The sequence below is a fragment of the Triticum dicoccoides genome, chromosome 1B (assembly GCF_002162155.2).
Source record: "Triticum dicoccoides isolate Atlit2015 ecotype Zavitan chromosome 1B, WEW_v2.0, whole genome shotgun sequence".
NCBI lineage: Eukaryota > Viridiplantae > Streptophyta > Magnoliopsida > Poales > Poaceae > Triticum > Triticum dicoccoides.
The window spans coordinates 234,034,010-234,041,589 of NC_041381.1; positions in this window are offsets into that span (position 1 = coordinate 234,034,010).

Here is a 7,580-nt window from a genome sequence, read left to right on the forward strand (position 1 = left end):
CGGCCCCCTTGCCGCGTCGAAGAACCACCTCGCCGGCGAGCCCGCGCCCGAGGATGGCCGCCTCCGCCCCGCACCTCTACTTCGCCTCGCCGGTCGCCATCCTTGACCTCGCCGTGGCCTCCTCGTCCCCTCCCCGACTCGCCGGACCGATCCGCCGCCGCCCGGAGCTCCACGCGCCTCCTCCCCGTCGCCCGGTCGTCCCCGACCTCCCCGAGCACACTGCCAAGACCCTACAACCGCCGTGAGCCCCGGCCTCTCCCCCTCTCTCCCTCCAGCCGTGACCCCCTCTCCGGCTCCGGCCACTGCCACCTGTGCCGGGACAACCGCGCCCACGGCATGCGCCCGCGGCCAGCGCACGCACGCGCCGCACCCGCCACGGTCCTACTCGACGCGCCTTCGCCCGCATCGCGCCCTCACCTGCGGCCGTGGTCATGTCCGCTCTGCCCCTGGCCTCCACTCCGTTTTGCCTTGGTGCCGCGTCGCTTCCGCGCCGTGGCCGGCCCTCGGCTACTGGCCGGCTCCGGCCACCCTCTGCCCTGCTCTGCCAACCCCGCTGCCGGCCTCGACCATGGCCTCACTGGGGCCAGGTTCGGCCGCCGCTGCCCCTCCTCTGTGCGCGTTAGTGCATAGGAGGAAGGTGGCCCGAGCCACTTACAGGTGGGGCCCTCCCCCTTGTAAATTAGATAAAAAGAAAAGAGTAGAGAAAAACGAAAATGAAAATGAAATTAGTAAAAGTAATTAATTAATTAATTAGTAAATTAATTAAGTTCATTAATTTGGTTTAACTAAATTAATTAGAATTAGTTAACCTAATCAAGTAATTAAGCTAACTAACCTGTTTAGTTAATCTCAGTCAATGACAAATGGGACCCACCTGTCAGGTTGACCAGGTCAACGATCAACGTTGACTGCTGACGCCATGCTGACGTCATGCTGACGTCAGCAAACACTATTCTGGATAATGTTAATTTAATTAATAGTTAAATAAATTCTAAAAATGATTAAAACTTTAGAAAATCATATAAAATAAACCGTAGCTCAGATGAAAATACTTTCTACATGCAAGTTGCTCAGAACAACGAGACGAATCCGGATATGCAGCCTGTTCGTCCGCCACGCGTCCCTAGCATAGTGAACCTGCAACATTTCACCTCCGGTTCATCTGCCCAAAAACGCGAAACACCGGGGATACTTTCCCGGTTGTTTTTCCCCCTTCGCCGGTATCACCTAATATCGCGTGAGGGCACACATTAGGTAACCGTTTGCTTTGTCACACATCGTCATGCTTATGTTGCATTGTATTTATTGTTTCTTCCCCCTCTTCTCTTCGGTAGACTACGAGGCTGATGCTGGTGCTGGTACCCCGATCGACTACGGTGTTGACGACCCCTCCTTCTTGTCTGAGCAACTAGGCAAGCCCCCCCCCCTTGATCACCAGATATCGCCTACTCTCCTCTATACTGCTTGCATTAGAGTAGTGTAGCATGTTACTGCTTTCCGTTAATCCTATTCTGATGCATAGCCTGACATTGTTGCTACAGTCATTGATACCTTACCCGCAATCCTAAATGCTTAGTATAGGATGCTAGATTATCATCATTGGCCCTACATTCTTGTCAGTCTGCCTTGCTATACTATTGGGCCGTGATCTCTCGGGAGGTGATCACGGGTATATACTATACTATACATACATACTATACAAATGGTGACTAAAGTCGGGTCAGCTCAATGAGTACCCGCAAGTGATTCTGATGAGGGGGCTGAAAGGACAGGTGGCTCCATCCTGGTAGAGGTGGGCCTGGGTTCCCGACGGCCCCCGACTGTTACTTTGTGGCGGAGCGACAGGGCAGGTTGAGACCACCTAGGAGACAGGTGGGCTTGGCCCTGTTCGGCGTTCGCGGATACTTAACACGCTTAACGAGATCTTGGTATTTGATCTGAGTCTGGCCATTTGGTCTATACGCACTAACCATCTACACGGGAGTAGTTATGGGTATCCCAGCGTCGTGGTATCAGCCGAAGCCTTCTTGACGTCAGCGACGGAGCGGCACGCGTTGGATTGGACTGCGTTAACGCAACTTCCTTTGTAATGGAGGTTGCTAGGTCTGCTTCCGGCCGCCCTTGCAACGTGCAGGTGTGCAATGGGCGATGGGCCCAGACCCCTGCGCGCATAGGATTTAGACCGGCGGGCTGACCTCTCTGTTGTGCCTAGGTGGGGCTGCCGCGTGTTGATCTTCCGAGGCCGGGCATGACCCAGGAAAGTGTGTCCGGCCAAATGGGATCGAGCATGTTGGGTTATGTGGTGCACCCCTGCAGGGAAGTTAATCTATTCGAATAGCCGTGATCTTCGGTAACATGACGACTTGGAGTTGTACCTTGACCTTATGACAACTAGAACCAGATACTTAATAAAACACACCCTTCCAAGTTCCACAGACAACCCGGTGATCGCTTTTCCACAGGGCGACGAGGGGAGGATCGTCGGGTAGGATTATGCTATGCGATGCTACTGGAGATGCTACTTGGAGATGCTACTTGGAGGACTTCAATCTACTCTCTTCTATATGCTGCAAGACGGAGGCTGCCAGAAGCATAGTCTTCGACATGATTAGCTATCCCCCTCTTATTCTGGCATTCCGCAGTTCAGTCCACTGATATGGCCCTCTACACATATACCCATGCATATGTAGTGTAGCTCCTTGCTTGCGAGTACTTTGGATGAGTACTCATGGTTGCTTTTCTCCCTCTTTTCCCCCTTTCCCTTCTACCTGGTTGTCGCAACCAGATGCTGGAGCCCTGGAGCTAGACGCCACCGTCGATGACGACTACTACACTTGAGGTGCCTACTACTACGTGCAGGCCGCTGACGACGACCAAGAGTAGTTAGGAGGATCCCAGGCAGGAGGCCTGCGCCTCTTTCGATCTGTATCCCAGTTTGTGCTAGCCTTCTTAAGGCAAACTTGTTTAACTTATGTATGTACTCAAATATTGTTGCTTCCGCTGACTCGTCTATGATCGAGCACTTGTATTCGAGCCCTCGAGGCCCCTGGCTTGTATTATGATGCTTGTATGACTTATTTATGTTTTAGAGTTGTGTTGTGATATCTTCCCGTGAGTCCCTGATCTTGATCGTACACGTTTGCGTGCATGATTAGTGTACGATTGAATCGGGGGCGTCACAAGTTGGTATCAGAGCCGACTGCCTGTAGGAATCCCCCTTCCATACTCCTTGGCCGAAGTTGAGTCTAGAAGTCGAAAACTGTTTTACTAACTTGGCTGCGAGGCTTACGGGCCCACGTCGCCATTGGGTGGTATTAGGATCTTTTAATCCTCGACCTTTACTCTGGGACTCTAATCTCTCCTCTATTCGGGTTAAATGATTTTCTAAAAATCTAACTTTAGGTTCTCGAAAACACTTTCTCCCGAAGAGCCCCTTCAGTCCAGATGATCGTCGACTGCACCAGAAGATTTCGAAGTTACTCTCCGATACTCTTTTGAGACTTTGTGCCTGTTGCTTTTGAAATTCCCTACCACCAAAATATCCCTATAGATAAATACATACACTTGTCGTTCTTACTTTTATTCCCAGTTGATCTTGTTATTACAAGATACCCTGAAATCCTCTCTATTGTTCCGAGAATATTTTGTGTCTACTACCTTGCAGTTCTTGCCACCGGAATACCCCTACAGATAATTTCTCGCACTTATCGAGTATCCGCTCCTCTCCATATGATTCGTGTGTCTCACAAAATTATTCGGAATACTTTTGATCTTTCGATAATCCTCTACAGCCTGTTATTTTTGAAATTCTTGCCTGCTTGCATTATGGTTAATTCCATATGACTAGTAGTCCTTGTTAACATCCCTTGTCCTAGTCATTTTGAGCCTATTGATTCAATGTGTGCGTATGCACGCAGCCATTAGTTTATCCTTTTTAAAATTATCTTTCCGACTCAGACGTCATTCCGAACATGAGTTGGTTCTCGGCAATTCAAACCTTTATTGATTGTCCAACTAAGTGTTTCCAACTTATCCATCCTTGATCAGAACGTCTGCTTCTGATCCTTCGTTTTGGAAACCATAATTTCTTTCTATTTAAGCATCAGACTAATCAGGTGATTCTTGAATCTGATGCCTCTGCATTCTTTCTTCCTCTGAGTGAGTACCGATACTCACACCATCACCGTTGTGGATCGCCCGATACATTGTTGGATTGGTATCCGACAGTGTCCTTCAAATTCAATCACCTTGTGAGTTCTTTCCCTGACACATAGTGCCTTTGGTAAATTGTATCGTCTGCTTTCTCAACCATGCTCTAATTCGAGCTTGAGTTATTTACTTCTGAACTTTGTAGTATATGTTTCCACGATACCCTGATGGGTTGGACCTATGCCTTCCTTAATATGTGTGAACTCGAAAGTATTCACGAGTCATTCTCTTCTGGTATTTTACCAAGATAAAATTTCAACACTAAAACTTCATCGAACGCGAGAAGAAAATGAAAGGTTATGCATTGGAGAAGTGGGAGTCGACCTTGAACTTTGTGTTCATGCCCATAGACACGATGTAGATCTTCTCATCGAAGCTTCTTTTAAAATTAATTATTCCCTTGGTATAAGTTCATCTTATATCTGGGATATGGCCTTTTCCAATCGTGGTTCCGACCATGTTCTCCTTTAAATACCATTTCCCGTGCAAGTTTAAGCACTTGTCTTCTGCAGAGCAATATCCCAGTCCAACCTCTACTTTGATCTGTCGTCGAGTATTACCCCCTGGTATCTTGAGATTATCATGGAACTGCATAACCTCTTATGAGTTCTTCGTCAAGTACTACATTCTCATTGATTCCAATTTTCCTGGGTTTTGAGTGGTTAGTCACTCGAGTACCCCAATAAATGAATCGAGTCCGCACTACGGTTCAACAACTCTTAGTAATCTTCCTTACTTACGAGTTTGTACCCGATCACGTCATTCCTAGCCTGATCGGCTACATCATTATCTTGCTAATTTTAACTGTGCTACCTGGTCCTTTCGGAGCACAATTTTTGATGATGAGCTAAGCTTACGTCGATTTTCCTCATCATATCATTTTGCCTTGAATCGCAAGCTTGATTTCGAGTTTGTGTCGTAACCGTGGTTCCAATAACCTTCCGCTTCATCATTCCTTAGACTTGTTGTCGTCGCTGATTGATTGCATCTTCATGAAATCTCTCGACAAATGTGTCGTGATCATCGTCAACCTAATGAGCTCTTACATGATATCAATCAAATTCATGATGAGAAATACCATCCTTGCCCTCGATGATTGGTGTTATCATCGGCCACTTTATTGACTTCTGTTCAACACAAACTTGTTCGTGTTTTGTGTATACCTTGAGATCCTTGCTATCCAGCATTTGTTCTCCTTTACCTTTGAGTATTGCCATCTTTTATGACAAGAATGTAGTGAGAATTTCACCACCCCTAAGAATTCTTGATACAAGTGATACTTATTAACATCACCATTCCTTTCTTGGTCCCCGTGTTATTCTAACCGGAAAACCGACAATCGAACTATGATGTGCAAATTCAAAACTTCTAGCAACCCTATTGCTTTGAAGTGAATGGCTGATAGTTTCATTCTAAGTCTTTTGGTTATCAAATCACCATTATAACATTGGTCTTTTATTTGACCCAGTAAGATGATGTCATGCCTAGCACACCTGGCCGTAGGACCTATTCCTCCATGAGGAAATCGTAAGACTTATTCTATAAGATTTTCCTGATGGGTCAATTGTGTATCCTAAATCTGACCCTTACATGATGGCCATGTCAATGCTATCTCTAAGCATGTATGTGGTACTCCGATTTTCAACAAGAACATTTGAAGCCCAATGCTAAATGTTTCCTGCTCAATTATCCAAACACTGTCGTATGGGTAATGTCAGGAAAATTTCTATCCCCTACCTAAAGAGTTCTCTACATTATATCCTGACATGGATATCATGCTCTGCTTGTCCTTGGGAAGGATATACCCTTGAAATATGTGTTTAAACACATTTTCCCTTCCATTGTTCTGTTTAATTTGGTAATCATATTTTCCTTTCCATTGGTTGGTTTAACGTTTCTTGTGATCTATATAATCTAAGCAGTAATATTCTCCTGCTTATGTAAACACCCCGGTGTATAATTCTGTCAGCAAGACCCTGTTGCATTTGTTGATAGCATTCTGCTAACCACCGATGGACGAGAACTTTGCTTATTGGTCCACCTCGTTCAACGAGCAGGAAAATGGTTCTCTTCATCCCTCGCCCTTGGTACCGATATTGTTGCCAACATAACTGATAGGCTATCCTCTGACAGGCCTTGCTTACACGATCGTGCAAGACATTACTGCCCTTCCTACTTAACCCACATGGTGGGCCCATAACCCACAGTTTCACAGGATCGAAACTTGACTCACCTGTACAATCCTGTTTCTAATGGTTATTCCCCATGCTTGGCTTTGTATTTAATTCACTGTCCACCTTCCGAGTGCTCTATTCTGGTATCAGACGCTATACTTACTCTCGCTACTCTGAACCCCTTTCTCACTCTGGTTCAGACTTCGAGCCACTATCTATCTGCTTGGAACCTCTTATTGTACCTTCAAACCTCACTCTCGATGTGTTTTATTTGTTCAACTCGAGAGGTACTCTTATACTCATTCATGGGTTAATCCCAGATTATTACCCTTATAGCATTCTGTCGTTGCCGATCTGCCCTGTTACCTATTCGTAAGTACGATGAAGATCCCGAATAAAGGATGTCGACTTCATCATGATGACCGGAAACAGAGAAATGAAGACATCAACGAAAGGGATCAACCCCTTCGAAAGGGCAGCCAAGACCGAGAAGACTCGTTAGGTTTTTCGCTACCAGCACCTTCCCCCCCCCCCCTTACTCCACCGCTCAAATCCCTGGACGAGATTTCTTGTAGTGGAGGAGAATTGTGATGCCCGGGTAATCAAGCTACAGTAACCCTCTGGTAATGATGCCACGTCACCTCGATTATTGTTGATAATCTTGCATTAGTTCAGAACCAATCCAAATTCATTAACTGAATTAAAGTCAAAACAATTAAAGTTTTCAAAAGTCAAAACTAAATTGTTCCTCATGTGTCAAATGACCCTTAATAAATGTTGGTGAAGAAATCATCTTTTAATAAAACACTTAAATGCACTAAATAAACTAAAACAATGATAAAACAATTATCTAAAATGCTTTTAAATAATAAGCAAATGCAAAATACTTTATTTAAGGTGCCAAAATATTTGGGGATGTGACTTAATTAATACCACCAAATTAGTTGTCGCTTTTAAATTTTATAAAACTAAAATAAAAGAAAACAGAAAAGAATTAGAATAATAATAAAAAACAAACAGAAAAAGAAAAGAAAACCCCCTCGGCCCAACTGGGCCTTGGCCCAGCCGGCCGGCCCACGCCACTGGCCTACTTAGGCCCCCACGCACTCCCTTATTCCCCTGGGCACCCAAACCCTAACCACCCACACCCCCACTCGCTCTCTCCCCCTTCCCCCGATCCAGTTCTGGATCCGGATC